The 17679-nt window shown below is 34.8% G+C and overlaps 1 protein-coding gene across 1 annotated transcript in view; it reads left to right on the top strand.

Annotated features, from left to right (window-relative positions):
- ERC2 (ELKS/RAB6-interacting/CAST family member 2) overlaps window positions 1-17679 on the top strand; it is a 474334-nt gene that overhangs the window by 257523 nt on the left and 199132 nt on the right. The gene's annotated exons all lie outside the window — the stretch shown is intronic.

Genomic DNA, 17679 nt, shown 5'->3' with positions numbered 1-17679 from the left:
TATAAAAGTAGATGTTAAGAATGGCTGCCATGTAACATAGGTGCAGAAATACTGTAATGTAAATGTGAATGTTTCCAGTGAAACCAAAAGAACTTCTGCATTTGACTTTAATGAGTCTATATCTATACAGAAAAATGGGAGCATATATGAATACGAGTAGTATGTAATATTATATTCTATAATAGATCTTTTTTTTAGTTTTCTGATTTTCTTTTATATGTACATATTAATGCATCTGTGATAGGTCAGATACTCTGTGCCAGTGTGTTTCATGCAGTCATCTATTATTTGTGTAGTGTTTTGTTCTGTTTCTTCTAGTGCATGCTTGGTTTTCATTCTAATGGTAAGATTATTTTTTTAATCATACTTTTCAATTATTGAGTAACATAGGGGAAAAAGAAGCAGTATCTTTAATTCTGTTATTGTGACTTTTTTATTTGGGTACACAGAACCTCACAGAACTGTGTAAGGCATGTATCTTTAGTCTGGGAAGTGAGCTTGGCAAAAACTGATGAAGTTTGACTTCTCTTTTGATAAAAGGTGTTCTATTTTATGAATAAAGGACTGAGTGGATGGTACTAGTGGTGAAACACCCAGTACCAAAGGTCTAAGTTAGGAACAGTTTGGAATTTAAAATTAATTATATAGTGTGTTTTATAGCATCAATTTTAAAGGTAATATATTAAAATTATGAGAAAAATTCAAATGAACATCTAAATTAAATTAATAAAAATTTTTACTTAAATGTGTGTTTTTTAATTTTCTTTGACTAGTCATTACTATGCTTTCTTTTGTAAAAGACTTATTCTTTTTTGCCCTTGATTTCTTAATTGCTACTTTGTTAGCTGTGTATGGGGACTTTATCTGCCATTACCTTCTTTTCTATCTTCAAAATAAGCAATTGTTCATATATAGTTTTCATTTTTAATCCTGAACTGACCTAAAATTTGTTTAAAATTCTAAATTAATAACAAAACCCTTTTAATGTGTGATAATAAAATACAATTAATTATAATGGAACTTTGTCATACTTAGACCAGAGAAGGTTACCTAATCCTTTATTAGGTAGCTTTCCCAACAACCTGTGGTGTTAGTTGTAAGAGTCTGAGGCTCTAACTCATATACAAATCACTCTCCCAAAATTTATGATTCATTAGTACTTACTTTCACTAAAAAAAAACATATATTGAAAAAAACACATATATTCTATTACTGTTTTTAATTTTATCCAAACTTTAGTTTCTGTGAAGTATGTTACAAAGCCGAGTTCATATTGGAGATGGAATCAGACAGAACTTCTAGTGGTTATGGTGAGATGGAAAGAAATGAATATGGCTGTCAGATGTAAGGATGGTTTTGCTGGTCTAGGTGACAGGAAATGGAGTAAATGAACGGAACCAAATATATAAAATCACAGCACAGTATTACTAAACAGAACAAATAGAATAATGACAGATATTCATATAATCATATTTACTGATTTCTTTTTGCTACCTCTTTAACAACATTAGTACTGAATCAAAGAAGCAAAATTAACATACTTATTCATTTTTTTTGAGCTCTACGTATGGGAAGGGCTGCATGACTGCTGTAAAATATAGATTAAATGTAAATCTTAATTTCAGATTTTTTTTAATTAATAGATACATATGTATTAGTAAACATCTTTTAGAAATAATTAATTGGTATTCATTTTAGAAATAATTTCATCACAGTAGTTTAGCTTTTGAAATTGCTCACTGAAAGTGTATGACAAACAAACTTTATAAAACTGCTGCATTACAGCAGAATGTAGTAAATATGGCATTACATTATTTTTATGAATAAGGTACTCTCAAAAATGGGCTATAGAAGCTGGCTAAAACCCAGATATCCACTGATAGAATAATGATAATTCTGTGTTATAGTTATATACTAAAATAATGTGTCTTCTCTGTGATATTTTAAGATAATTTATTAATTGGTAACATTGGCCATAATTTCTATTTATTTTAAAAAAATTAATATTGAACGATTACAGTTTTTGGCTGCTAGCTTCCAGTTAAATAGGCATGAACTGTGTGTTTAGGAATATTCATGATGATTTCCTGTGCTTATATTATGTTCAAGTTCCAAACATAACTCTTCATTCTAGGCCCATCTGGCTGACATTGCCAAGATCCATCTTAATTTACTGGCTACAGTCGGTTGTCAGTTTTAGATAACTTCTTCAGTTGTCATTGCGTGTTCCCATATACAGACAGTTATTTAAGGAAGTTTAGAATAAAAGTGAATAGCAGCTTAATCTTGTTCATTATCTGGCTGGTCTTTTTGAACTGGAAACTAGGTAAGTGCCTATTAAATGAAAGGTAGTTTGATGGAAAGAGATAAACATCAAGTTATTCTTAACTTGATGCCAACATATGAAAAATAAGATTTATTTTAAAGAATTACAAAGTGTTAAGTTTGGAGAAGGATTTGCATTTGTATGTTCTTTTCTAAATATGTGATTTTTTATTTTTTATTTTTTTTCCTCCTCCCCAAATGTCTAGTAAAAATAGTAATATATTAGTTCTGGAGGAAATGTTTTTTGTTATGGTCATATTGTTTTAGCAGTGCACACATAACTCATACTGACATTAATGGAAGTTACGCATACATGTTAACAGTAAAATGCAGCATGTGTTCAAATCCATCATTTTGTCTAATTATCTTAATGCTTTGTGCTCTTTCTATCTCTGAGCATAAAAAGAAAATCGATGCACTTATTTTTTAATAAGTGATAGTTTTTAAAAAAACTATATTGCATAGTGTGAGAAAAGGCATGTTATTGTTTTTAAAAATATATTTATTATTCATAGATATATTTCAATTGGCCTGAATAAAAATTGGTAGTTAGAGATATATATCAAAATTACTTTTTCCAAACATTGTTTTCTGAGAGTCTGCAAGAACGAGCACAGCCTACTGAGAACTTCACAAGGCTTGCCTAGAAAAGTGTATTCGTTTTGTAATGTGAAGAACTGGAGGGTAGGAGAAGTTTCTGCACTGTGGTGGGTTGTTTTTTTTTTTTTCCCCAAATGTTTCAGAAATGCCATATTTGTGGGGCATACTTTCATGACCAAAAGGCATCTACAATGCTTTTGTATAGATGTCCTTTCCTATATGGTGGTTCCTTCCAAAACTCGTAAACCTGCTTGTAACAAAATTAGGTAGTTGTATAGATAGATAAATGAGTATTTATATAATACTAAAATTGTTTTATATATGTATGTGAAATAAATGCTTGTCCTTATGGAACATTGATTTTACTCTATGGGATAGATAATCTTTTTAGAAATGATCAAAATTATTTTTCCTTTGAAAGACATAAAGTTTGTCCTGGAGAAGCAATAGTCATACAAGAAAGTCTAATGGCATGTGAGGGAAAAGATATAAAATTATTATCACCTTTTTTGGTAGTTCAGTTTTTACACTCTATGCATGTAATCTTCAAGCTGCAACCCACAGAAGTTAAAAACAAAACAAAAAACTCCAACCCCATCAAAACCCCCCAAACTTTGTAATAAGTAATTGAGGTTTTCTTGATTAAAAGCCCTTAAATTAACTTTGTGATGTTTACTCTCTTAGAAATATGTTTAAATACAAGATTTAAAAAAAATAAATATTTCATTGTAATTTTCCATTAATTTGATGATTCTTCAGTGACTTAGTTACATGTGAAAACCACTGCCCTTAGCAGTGAGTGACCATGTGAGTGACCATGGGTTTAATCCCCAAAAAGACTGAACTTCATGTTTTGACTTGAAGATCTGTGAATTCTTAATTTTTGAGATCCAGCTGTTAATTACTGAGTGTTTCCTTTAGCAGTCAACTCAGTACACTCAGTTCTCGGAAGCTTTCGGAGTATCATGAATAAAATTCTTGCCAAGAGTTTGAAAGGTAATTTCCTTGACTTTGATAGAGTTCATGCCATACCTGTGGGTATTGCTAAATCAATTTTGCTGGAAGTGACTTTGCCTTGAAATTCACTACAAGTTTCCAGAAGAATATGTATTTTCCCTTATGTGGAATAAATCAGATTACTTCAGTAATGAAGCATTAAAGATCTCCTAATAAAATAACCAGCTACTAGTCCTTTCATTCAATAACAAAAATAGAACATTGCTCTGCTGTCCAAAAATAATTTATTTTTAAATTAGATTTTGCAGTAAATTTTCTTACAGTGACAGTATAAAATTAAACATCCCTTCCTTTGTTTAAGAATGTCCACTGTTTTTTTGACTGAAAATAATAAATGAATATTGCTTATCTCTGTTTTTCAGTATGTTTACTTAATTCATTTAACAGCACCTGTGTATAGTCAAGGATGAAATGTTTGTGGGAAGAAGGGAATAAAATGTTTTTTTCCGACAAGTATTCAGTCCCACCAGCTGCCACTTTTTGCAGAAGTGCTGAACATAATGCACTTTTACCTGCTGAGTTAGTGGTTCAGCAGCTCTGCTGAACAAGGAGAGGGCACTTGCCTTTGCCCCTAGGTGCCAGTCTTGGGTGCAAGACCATGGTCTGGATCTTCATGGTTCCACAAACTGAGTATGAGCAGCTTCACAGAGTAAGCAGGAAGCTTGTCTTGTTGGAGGGAGGAGAATCTGTCTTGTCCATTTGTCTGTCACCTGCTCTGACTGGTCCCCCCCTTCCTTTTAGTGCAGGAAGTTCAAGCATGGCTTCATAATGGACTGCTGAGGATATTGCAGGGATGAAGAGGGACTTTGATCGGTTTCTGGAAGTCAGAGATCACAACCTGAGGGGAAGACTGTGTACAATGTAAAACTAGAGACTCACAGTTTGTAGGGAAGTCAAAATGCTTTATGAAGTACTTGTGGCAGAAGTATAAGGAAGTTTACCATTCATCTGGTTTTCTGCAGACACACCCCTTTTTTCCATCTATAAATTTTACTGGAGTAGCAATTGGGGTTTTCACATCTGTGTAGCAGCTCAGCAGGAGCTGCAGCTCTGAAAAGGGCTGTTGGATGTCCAGAGAACCTAGACATGTTTCCAGCACCTGGACAAATCAGTTCATGTCCCTGCCTTAAATTCTTCTATTACTATTTCCATCCGTCACCAGCTCAGACTGGCATTTGGGCAGGGAAAGGACTCAACATGTTTTCCTTTATGTCCCAGTTACTCCACCCCAAAAGGTTCTGTCACTCACAGAACAGTGGTTTCTTCCTCGTCGCTGTGGGTTACAGCTATGGTCGAAAGTGCTTCTAAAATATCTGTGTGAGTAGTAAATCCAGTGCATCTGGAACATTTCACAGTAATTGTGTATGCAGTTCATCTGTTCAGTGCATACACAGCCCAGAAGCATGACACTTATTGACAGGAAAATCCCTGATGAAATGGTAGGGACTCTCCTTCCATGTAGTCATGAAGTTAATTTCCTTTTTTTGGGTCTTCCATACAGCAGCAAGGATGAGGAAAGCAATATGGCAAGGTGATTTAAGGTTGGAACTACTCTATGAAATTGCTTGGAACTGACTCTTTGAAACCATTTAAAATGATAGCTTCCCTAGAGACACTGTCAGCTTCCTGTGTCACAGTAAGGCAGTGCTTTCCTCCCTCCCTCTTCGTGTCACAGAGGAAAGCAAAAAGGTAGATAACAGTTTCTCTTGCCTACACTGGAAACTGAGGTGGTTAATTAAAAGATTTGGGCAAAGAGGCTTAGTTTACGCTCCTTTTAAAAATGCTATTATATTCTAAAAAGAGCCAGCGCCTACCTTAGGGATTGTTCTAGGCTAAGTAAGTAGTAGTGGATGCATGACACTAAAGGATTCTCTTTGAACTGAAGTTTGAGTGAATACAACAGGATCAGATTTCTTAGACTATTGAGACAGTATTATTTTGAAAGTAGGGTCATTTAAAAATGATTTTTCCTACTTTGTCAGCTCTTATACAACTTATATTTTGGGAAATTTAACTATGATAATTTCTCTGACACAAGTTCTTTAATATGTCTTTACCTAATAGGTTAGATAACAGACTGGTGTATAAATAGTTGTGGAGAAAAAATAATTTTCAGAAAGCAGTTTACTATTCTTTGTAATTTTATTAGAGAGATTATTTTGACTTGTTTCAACTGTGGTAATGTTTACTATAAACAGGTTCGGTGAATGGACAGCAAGTTGATTGTCTCAAAAATTGTACCATTTTGAATGTAGAACACTGGATTGTTTTTTAGTAACCTGTGGACTGCTTCCATTTAATTGTAGGATTCATGCTGAGAGTGTAGAGAGTCATATCCCAAGTTAAATACAAACAAAACAGCAGGATGTTGATACAACTGTGACTTCCATAGGAAGTAGTTAGAATGGTAATGTGGTCTCCTTCTAACTTGGGTGAAAAGTCCCTTGTGACTGCGTTTGCCCCACAGACCTGTAACACAGCATGCCTTGACTAACATTTTTGACACCAACTTGCAAACACCGTAAAGATTAGAGAAACCCAAATGAAGGCTTTGTTCTCTGGAACAGAAGCTTTCTTGACTAAAATGAAGAGATGTTTTTCTTTTGTAAACAATGAAGGGGCACAAAGCAATAAAATGTTCCTCTGTGAGAATAGAATGAGGGAACTGTTTACTTGGCAAAGCATTTCTCTTAAAGACATTTGAGTGTCACCAAGCTCCTATTCACTTGAGAGTCTTATGTGTTCAGACTAAATGATAGTATACTTTGATTTTATTTTATAAGATTCATGATGTTTGAAATTTCATCAGCATGAGAAGAAAGTATGCCATTTGTTTTCTTAGTTTTGTTCTTGTTCAGGTCATAATTTACTTTCAAAATAGATGGTCACCTGCTATTGAAGGTTAGTAAGATCAATTTAGTATTTCTCCAAAACTTGGTATGAGAGGCTATGTTTTGCCTGCTTTTATATGAGTATCCAAGCAAAGGAAGCTGGAGCCTCTTCCATGTTTTCTGTCCCCTTTAGACAGTGGGAGAGTGCAGTAACAATGTTTTTAAAACATCTCCTTCCCAGGAAGGCAATGTCTTCCTCTCTGTTACTGAATGGCAGCAGTGCTTATGTCACAGAAGCATTGTATGAAGGTGAACCAGAAAGAGTTCAAATATATTCAAATGTATTCCAGGCAACACATATTATGGTTATAAAAAATAAGCATACTTGACTGATCTAGAAAATGGATCTGGATTTTAACCAGCTTGTTTCCTTCATCTCATAAGTATATTGGCGTATCATGTGTTTCCATGGGAATCTCAAGAAACTATAGAAATTTGAGCTTCTGGCTCTGTATTTGTAAAACTGACCTTCCAGGTTTCTATGATCCATATGGTTTGAGGCATCTGCCAGGCAGAAAGGGACTTTGATTGTAGTTGCCCCTCTGTATCCTAGTCTAGTGTACTTTTCTTTCCAATTTTGTTGCCATTATTCTCTACTCATTCAGGGTACCATGCCTCAGTAGAAAAATAAGAGTCAATGCTCCAGCAAACATTTTATGTTGGAATTTCCAACTTATTAGGGGTTTTATTTCTCAAGTGCTTTCCCCAGAACCTGAATGGTAGAGAGATCAAGGGGATCCTGCAGCTGCTTTATGAAGGAGAGGCTTAAAGACTCTTCACTCTGGGGAGGGGAAGGCAGGGGGAGGATATGTTTGAAGTTTGGAGAATCTCAAAGGAAGGCATAAAACTGAATACGGAACTGTTGTTTGCCAGATTCCCCAGCATGAGGAATATCAGGCATTTGTTGCAGTTAATCAGTGATCAATCTGAAAGAGAAATAAGTGCTGCTTTCCAGAGTGGTTGGTTGGTGACCTTCTGGAACTTCCTTCCACAGAGGACAGGGTGGCGTCAGCTGGTTCAAAAAGGGATTAGACAAATTCATGGACAAGATGTCCATAAATGGCTGCTACTTTATACTCTTTAGCTGTTGTTCGTGAACTGTGTTCCTAAAATTTATGTTGTCTCTGAAGTATTAGCTCTTTCCTCCCACATTGCTCCCTTACACTGAAACACACACAGTTAATTATCAGATGATTTTTAAAACTTTCCTTTTTTTTTTTTTTTTTACACTGTGGAAAGATTAAAGGCCACCCTTTGAGTAGCCTTTTGCGTCTTCCATTGCCTTATGGTGTATAAGAGGATTTACAAGATGATACAAGTGACAAAAGGATTGTTTTAAAGTGCAGATTATAAGAGTGACATACGACAGTAACACTACATTCTTTAGTGATTAAACCACTTAGAAGACAGACAGGATTAACAGTGCTTCAGATTTACAGGTGTCTCAAACAAAGGACTTTGAGATGCAATTTCTAGTCTTTTGTAATGCAAATGAAAATTTGAAGAAACAATTGCAATTGAAAATTGTTACATTTACTTATCTTTTTTCCTTTTTTTTAAAAAAATTGAGCTCTTTGAACTAAAATGCTTTTTTTTTTTTTTTAAATTATAAATGTATTAGGGTTTAAAATACACTGGTTTATGGTATGTCTTGATTCATAGCAGTCTAAATTCATGAGAAGTGGAATAGTGTTCAGAAAGGGACAGTGATGGGAAGGATAGTACATAAAAGTGAGAAGGGACTATGAGTTAGTATTCAGTGAAACGTGGACAATGGGAAAAGGGAGAGGGCTGTACAAATCTGAAGAATGAAAATCCAGGCCTGGACTCTTCAGTTTACTAAGGAAACTTACTGTTTTTGTCTAAAGTTAACTTACTGGGAGGTTTAGCAATCTTAACTTTTTAGATAAATAAGAAAAAGTTTGTATGCTGTCTACTAAGTATTGAACAATTTTTGTCTGATTTCTCTTGTGCAACTTTTTTTTAAAAAAAAATATAAGAACATATAAGCCACAAGATCATGTTATCAGAAGGACAACACTATAAAAAAAATATACTTTCTAATTACTGATCTTGACAAAGCTATATATGGTTTGTTTTAAAACTAGCTTGAAAGTACTTTTATTAGCTAAAAAATTAGTAATGATAAAAATGGCATTTGTTTTGAAGTTCAGACAGCATGGGAATGTGAAGGCCTCCACCTCTGATAATATACTCAAAAGAACAAGTGACTCAAAAGACAGAAAGGAAGGAGTAGGAGGCTGAAAGTAAAAAAAAGTAAGAAATGTTAGGCTTCTGTTTCATGGATTTTTTTTTTTTTTTTTTTTTTTTTCTTAAAGCTGACTGAATTACGCCCTTGTCTACCAAAACTCTCTTAGTGTAATTCCCATTGGCCTCCGTGACACCTAGGGCAGTGCTGATCAACTGCAGGCTCCCATATTCCTAACCTCAGCCAACTGAATATGATTCTAGCAGATGTTTCTGCATTTTAGACCTCAAAATATGATGGGTCAGTTTTTTTTTTTCGTTTTTCCATTGGCAAATCTTGCATACTTGAGACCCAGGACGTGCAATTCAATGGAGGAATTATGAACTGAGGGTCTCCCTAGTGGGATAATGCTGAACTGAATGTAAACTCAGATCTTTGAAAATGGAAAACCAAAGAAATTTAAAGGTTTGCCAAATTACTGTTTTGTTGTTTAATATTGTAGAAAAATATAAAATGTGCTTAGAAATTTACATGATGGTGTTTTCTATTAAAAGGAAAAGGTTTTATAAAGTCAGGAGAGAACAGTCAGAAGTGATTGAACAGGAGCTGTTTTCTTAGTGGCAGAAGGGAAAGATTCAGTTAGCTTTCTCTGCCTTTTCACTACTCCTTAGGTGCTGTGAAGTAAATCCACTGCTGCCTCCTTCCTGTGCTTCCTCATTCCTCCCCATCCCCGTGCCCCCAGCAAAACAAGTACTTCTCTGTGTGCTATGGAAGAATAAGTCCAAGTTCCAATTGCCTTCTTTCCCCTGACTGAGTTCTCTCGTGTCTAACAAGGTGCAAGATGTGCTTGAAGTTTTGCACTCTTGTGTCTGAGAGCACCCACTAATGCTTTCTGAAGTGCAGTCTCTCATGCTTTGTAAGGTGTGAGCTCATGGGGCAGCCTTTCTGCCTGTAAGGGCGTAAGTAAGATTTACTCTTTTGTCTAACTGATATAATTGATGCCTGTAAGAATTTATTATCATAGAGGTCTGTACCTCTGTCTTGAAATGAGTCAAAGAATTTGTCTTTTGAGAGGGAAAAACACTCATACCATATTTTAAATCCAAGAGAACTTCATACTACTTGTTCTGGTGGTGTTTATGCCCTCCCTCTGAACTGTGTGTAGCTTACCTATTTAGAGTATAAGCCTGACAAGACTGATGAATACTCTTTGTTACTACAGTACCAGGCATAATGGGCTCCAATCCTTCATTGGCCATCAGGCATTACTATAATAAGCAAGATAATAATAAAAACATGTATCATGTTATCACTGTCAACACTGAATTTCTAATGAGCAACACTTCTTCTTTCAGTGCTGTGCTGCTGTTTAGCAGAGACTGATGGATCATGATTTACGTGATGACGGTGGAAATTAGGATGAGCTCATCTCAGTTTTCTCTGATTGTGAACAAACTTGGCTATGTCTATGCTATTGTGCAGTGTACCAGGGTATCTTAGCAAAGAAACGCTGTATTTAAGAGGGTACATTATGTAAGTCTGTGCTACATCTTATAGTCAAGCTGTTATGTTCAGGGTAAACATCACCTTAAAAGGACACCTTGGCCTTCTTCCTTAGGGTGAAGTGGCTTCAAGTGAATAGATAAACTTTTCAAGGCAAAATAAAAGCTTAGTGACAGCATAAACTTATGCAGAATATTGTTGGTGGAAAGATTTTTTTCGGTTGTTGGTAAATAGAAATGTTGCATTTGTAGAGGAGCTTGCATAATTCTAATAGGAGTACTATACTTATTATGTTACATGTTAGTCTTTAAAAGTATATTGGGGAATGCTAGTGAAAGACTTGGTGTATTTTTTTTTCCTCGTATTTAATAATGAATTTCTCAAAACACATCCAGTTTTAGTTTTGTAAATAAGTAGATACTAAGGGGGAACTGTGATTTACTGGCTTGGATTAGAAATGTAAAAGCCCTTTTTTTTGGTGGTAAAACTCTTCCCAGTTTCTAACCACTTCTACCTCAAACATGTAGTTTTTCTTTGTTGCATTCACATATGACCAAAATTAGGCCACACAGGCCTCTGAGGATCACCATATTGCTGAAATCATTCTAGTTACTAAGGATTCTTCTTTTTGCTTCCCAACAAACTCATCTTGCATTCTTTGAAAACTAGCTTACAGGATTCTCATCTTTTAGGTGGGAGAGAAAATGTAGATTGGTCTAACAGAGACAGTCATTAAATGTACTACTTTGTTCTTTCATTTTTCAACCCCCCTGAGCTTTCTTCATAGTTAGGAAGCAGAGGTAAGTACTGAGGAGAAAATGTTGAAGGTAGGTTTTATAGGATAGGCAGGTCACCTCTGTGTGCAACACAGGGTCAAAGCTAGCCTAGATACTTTCAAATCCTTATATTAGGTGGATTGTGAATATAAGTTATTGAACAAAATTCTAATTCTACTTAAATCTGCATCCATAAGAACATAATTTTATATCCTGCCTTCTTTAGGCTGGAAGAGTTTTGGATAAAATGCAATCAGGAGTGAGCACAGGACCTCATTGCATCAGTGAGCTGTAGTGGAGTGACTTCATGGTAGTTATGGTCAGCTGTCTGCATGCTGTGGCAAGCTATGTCTCAAAGATTAGTTAGGAAGGAGTGATGAGGTTAATAGGAAGAGTGATCTGAGCTTTTAAAACATCTCACTCGAGCTGCAAAATATGGAATTTTCTGATTACTATTTAGGGAATTTATTTTGTTTGATAACTGAAGAGTATTTTTGTGAGCTGGACAACCACATCCAGGTCTTGTATGTCTTGAGAAACTCTTTGTTTTCTGTGTGATCTGTAAACAAAAGATAAGTAGTTCATGTCTGTGGGGTTTAGAGCAGGAGCTGGTGTTGGGACTGGTGTGAAATTCAGTAGCAAAAAAGTCGAGATTAATATGTAACAAGTAAAGAGTAGAAGCCCAAGAAGTGTGGTAGATCATCATCTGACATCCAGCAATCTGATACCCTCTTAGCAGAGCAGAAAATACTCTGTCATTCATGAGCTTAAAGAAAAGACTTTTCACCTATTGAGAAATATTTAAACTTTCAGAATGCATGAAAGAAACTTGATGGCTTTCCAGTGTTGTTTTGGGTGCCTGTTACCCTCCTTGCCTGCCTGGATTATTTTGTCAACAGCTGCAAGAAAACTGGTGAAATGAAAACAGAGTCTTTTATGGTTTTTGTGGTTACGCATACATGTGTACCACCCAGCTACCCATTATTGCCCCTCCCATCAGATCCTCCTCTAAAAAAAATAGTACAAGGATCCAATCAGGATGAAAATTACCAAGAGTATTTTCACAGTCATATTAAGAAATATATTTTTTCTCTCTTAGAAAGATCTCCCTTCAACACTTCAATACTATGATGTTTTGTTTAGTCTAATGTAGGTTTTTGTTAGTATCTAGCCTAGAAATGAATCTAATTAACAGATGAACTTAGGAAATCCCTACTGTAATTTGGCAACTAAATGAATGGGGGATATCAGTGTATGACAAGCAACTTCCACTTAAGGCTAATGTAACTATTACCTCATTAGAAGTGCAACTTTACACTCTTCAAATAAAACCTTTATTGAATTTAAAAATATGTATTTGACAGAGGACTAGCTGAACTTACTTGAAATTTGCTGCCTTTATTGATACTGACTAGCTTTATAAATGTTTATCTTAATTATGTTTTATTGTGATTAAAAAAGATTGCAGATACTCTGCCATTTCTGTAAAGTGAGCTGTTGGAGTTTTTTTTGTTAAAGATGGGGGTAGGGTACAAAGAATAGTCCAGCTTCAGAGAGGAGGCCCCTCACAGGCCATATGAATCCACTTACATGTAAATTGCTTGTCTATATGAATTAAGGTGAAGGTTATGAAAGAACTGCATTTCTGTGTTTATTGTAGGATTTTTGACAGTCTCTTTCCTCTTTCAAGTAAATTTGGCTTAAGTCCACAGTCAGTACAGTTTTAAGTAAACTCCTCTTTTGTTACATTAACAAGGTTATAACATCACTGAGGCAGATTTCCAGCTGCATGAATTGAGGCCTAAGCATGCAGACGGAGGGGATAATTAAAACCTTAGGGTGGGTGAGTTAAACTACCAACTAAAATTGGATAAAAGGCTAATTGTCCATAGCAACATAATACATGTTTCTAAATACCTGTGAAATAAAGATAAATATTCATCATCTTTTAATTCCTTTTTGAATGCTCAGATTCAGATTATATTTTAGGGCATAACAAAAATCAAGAGTAAATAAATGGAAACCCAGAGAATTCTTTCCCAGTTATTGTATTTTAGTTATTAATTGAAAAACAGAATTATTTTGAAGGCTTCAGTGATTTTCTGACTTTCTTTATGAAACAGAAAGCATTTTTGTGTAGGAAGTATGAGCCTCACTGTGTGATACAGTATATCAGAATGGACTGGTCGATGCTTTGTCAAAATTTGTCATATCTCTTTTTCCTTCCTCCTTTTTTTCATTATTAAGAGTGGAGTTACATACCTTTGGTGACCTTCAAGAAGATGACATAGAGTCAGGCAAGATGATACATTACCACAAAGTTAAAAAAAACAAAATGGGTTGTAATGGCAGCTTGTACTGGACTAAATGAATTGTGAAGGCCCATTTGTTATTCATTAGGAGAAGCAGAGCAGATTACTGTTCTGCCTTCATAGGCAGCCTTTAAACTTAAGGTCATTTTACACTAGTACCCTTGTGGCATGGACAGCATTTAATACATTTTTAACAGCTTTTACATTTCCATGGTTTGCAGCAGTGCTGGTTGAATAATTTCTGTAATGAAGGTGTTTTAAAGTAGTTTAGAGTTACTTTGGGGGGAAAAAACAGGAGGAAAAAAAAAAAAGAAATAATTGGGTTAATGAAGTGACTTTATATACTAAAGAGCTGCATGCAGAACGTACCGCTGTAAAGTAATGTTTGCTGATTCCCACTGCTCCAGAAGTGCATCCCTGGGGAAACGTGCTTTTATTTTTTTTTTCTTTTAAAAACATAAACAGAACTATAGTTGTTTTTCACAGTGCTCATTCCTTTGGGGAAGGAACGTCTGAGGATAGAAATTTAAGAATAATTTTTTTTGAGTTATTTTTGAGTTGATCAGGAGTCTGATGGAGAACCTTCAACATTTTGGCATGTTTTCGGGAAGTGTGCATGCTCACTATCTGTCATAACTGTTGATGTGGGCATCCAAGGAATCCAACATAAAATGAACATGGAATGGAGGGTAGAATTTTGCTGGTCAGAATAAATGTTGATTATTTCAATACCTCTCAAATGTTTCAGTGGTGCTGTGGAAAGTCAAAGCGGAAAGGTAGGTACCAATATAAAACAATCTGAGAATAATTTGTTCGAAGGTGCTGAACAAATCTAAAATTCTATTAGCTTAAAAATTGATTTATAACTCTAAAGAAAGGTATAATAACCCCAGTTAAAGGAGGTAATAATTTCAGAAGCTCACGGTTTATTGTGGACTATAGTCTTTCATTTGCTACCTTTTAATTATGATGTGGATTTAGCTGTCAAAATTGTACTACAGTGACTTTATTTCTGTTCAGAAAATATTAGAACACAAATGATACATTGTATTTCAAGATTTATTTACAAATAAACTTAATTAAGAAAATGCTAATTTAAATATATGATGGTACTCATACTTCTCCCACCAGCTAGTCCACCCTGATTTCCTTTTTCTTGTTTAGCAGATTAACAGCATTCGGTCTATACTTCATCACAGATGGCTTTCACTAGGTTTTTATGTTTATTTTACTGTTTTATGAGGATACATTTTGACCAAATACATGTGGATCACAACCAGCATATGAGGAAGAAAAAAAGTCTCATTCTTTGACAGTAGAAATATTTTTTTCTGAGATTTTGAACAATATGTATTTTAAAGTTGAAAGGCTATGTATCTTTAGAAAATAGTGAGCTTTAAATAACATTACAAGTGCAACAATGACTGCTTTTGTTTAATATCAGAGAGACAGTAGAATGTGAGGAACTGTGAACTCTCAAAATCTTGTTGCTGTTTGGAGTATATATTTTTTCAATAAAATTAGATTCTTTTAATATAAGTTTTAAATGTTCAGTTGTACCAGTATTACTGACTTTTCCCCTAATAGAAATATTTATCTTCTTTTACCTTTGCACTACCTTCATGTAGTCATTTCTGGTTTGTGAACTAAAGCTGTTTTAATGAAAACTACTTTAATCTCTCTACGTTTTTATAAGTGCTTCACACATGCGAAAACATAGGCTGTCAATATGTGTCCATCGAATATGTCAAGAGTGGTTTTGTTTGGTCAGAAAATGAACCCCATCACTCCTGTTGTTTTAGATTTCTGAATATGCAGTGGAGGGACTGTTATCATGCCATATCAAAGCAATAAGCTAAGAAAGGCATAGTGCCACTACTTTCATTTATAAAATTCACTAATGAGAACATAACGAATTCTGTGAAGGCCGTGATACCACAGGAATTCTGAACTGGGGTATAGTATGAATTACATATTAATTTTATTTTTTAAACTAAATACATGTAATTAATGATAGCCATATTTCATTGCCTGAAACTAGTGTTTATTTTTTCCGTTTAGGTTACCTTACAACCTTACTGTCATGTTTGTACCTTATTTGTTAGAAATGTAAAATAAAGAATATGCTAGTAAGAGGGGATTTCCAATATTTGGACTACCTTAATTATAAAACTATATTAAGTAACTAAGACACTTTAATGTTGACCCTGTTAGCCCTTTAACGTTAGGACTGTCTCCTAGAGTTGAGGATTGTACCTTCCCCAGTTCTGAAGCTACTTCTGTTGCGTTACTGAATCAAACACCTCTTGGATTGTGATTGCTTGGGCATCACGTTAGCATTTTCAGACAGATTTTGTAGCAACTATGATCCATAAAACACAGGGTAGCCGGAACAAGTCCTATGTGCCTCCAGAACGTTCTTTGCATTGTGTGACATTAGGGAGGGTCTCTGACAGTAGTGTGCCAATGGAAGGCTTCCTTAGAATGATACTGGATGTTTATTCTGCCACTGGGAAGTGATACATTTAGTCACATGTTTTGATTCAGGGAAGAGTTCCAGAGTTTCAAGAGATTAAAAACAAACAAAACCACATTAAAACAAAACAATCTCTTGAACACAGGCATGAAAGATTGGTATAGAAAACTCCTTTGAACATGGGTATTACTTGAAGTGCTTAGACACTGTATGTCCCATTTACAAAATTGTTACCTTACTGAAGTGACATAGCAGAAAGCTTGGTCCAGCATGTTCATATATGTGAATTTTCTCCTTTTGATAATCCTTTTTGTGCAGCCTCTATGTGAGGTGGAAGAGTCAAATGCCCCTTCAAAGGGAAGGATCCATGTTTGTTTTCTGGGCCTTTTTGTCAATTAGTAATTGGGACACTCTGAAAGACTTCCATGTGAAATCACTGATTTTTGACATATAGAAAGGGATAGACCTTAGTCAATTTTATGCCTTAAGAATTAGTTTGTGGTTTAATTTTACCCTTTTCTGGTTTCCAGAGGCAACCAGACTTGGTGATTGAGGATGTTTCTTTGAATCTATGTTCCTGCTTCTGTCCATTGTTTCCCCAGTTATTAGTTTGTTTGTTTTTTTTTTAAAGACTGTAGTTACCTTCTGAGTCACTTAAGTGATTTCTCTTCCTTTTCACTCCTCCTTATTCCCTTAACAAAGAAGTCTAAAAATTTTATTTTTATTCTGTTCCAAGAGCAAACCACATCTCATATAATGCATAAAATTGTTCTGTTGTCAGAAGAACCTAGGTTTTGTAATTTAACCATAAAAATTATATTGATATGTCAGAAGGAGTAGAACTTTAAGGTTGTTGTGTATTTATTTTTATCATTTCCTGTATGTCCAGGAATGCACAAGTGTTGTAACTAGGACTGGTCCTTGTAATTTGGTGTCTCAAAGTTAGTCTTTTGTGTATAAACATTATGAGGTGGTTGCAGTTCTGAATCTACTACTGCTATTTACTGGTGCACTTGGCAATAAATATCAGAGGCTTGTTTGTTCTGATCTGACTCCTGTTTCAGGGATTATTTAAAGATTAATTTATGATCTGTTCTTTTACTTTTAATGGTTTTTTTTCCTCTTAAAAATTGCAGGAAGCTTGTGAATAAAAACTCTATTCTACGGGATATCTATATTAGTATTAGAGGCCATATGCATCCAAACAGAGCAAATCTTGACCTGCAGCTGCCTCCTTAGTATTCTTCATATAATACATATACACAGAGGGAGTTCTGAACAGTGTAGTATCACACACCAACCTGTGTAGGAGATAGCAGAAAGACGGAGAAATAATGAAATAAGTTCTTATGTTTTCTTCATATTTGGGAAGATACTATCACAGAGTCCATACTAATGACTATTGAATCAAGTGGAGACACTATGAGGAGAAAAATGTTTTCAATAAGAGTTTTTCATATTAACATTCTCTTGTATGGAATCTGTTCAGACCTCAAAAAATAAATTCATATTTACTAAAATAAGACACTACATTTGTCTCAGCTGATCTTCAGTTGTTTTTGTATCTGCT

Source organism: Chlamydotis macqueenii, chromosome 10, assembly GCF_036417535.1.
Source record: "Chlamydotis macqueenii isolate bChlMac1 chromosome 10, bChlMac1.mat, whole genome shotgun sequence".
Classification (NCBI taxonomy): Eukaryota; Metazoa; Chordata; class Aves; order Otidiformes; family Otididae; genus Chlamydotis; species Chlamydotis macqueenii.
The sequence above is the reverse complement of the archived record's forward strand: the minus strand, read 5'-3'. Positions and strand labels throughout refer to the sequence as shown.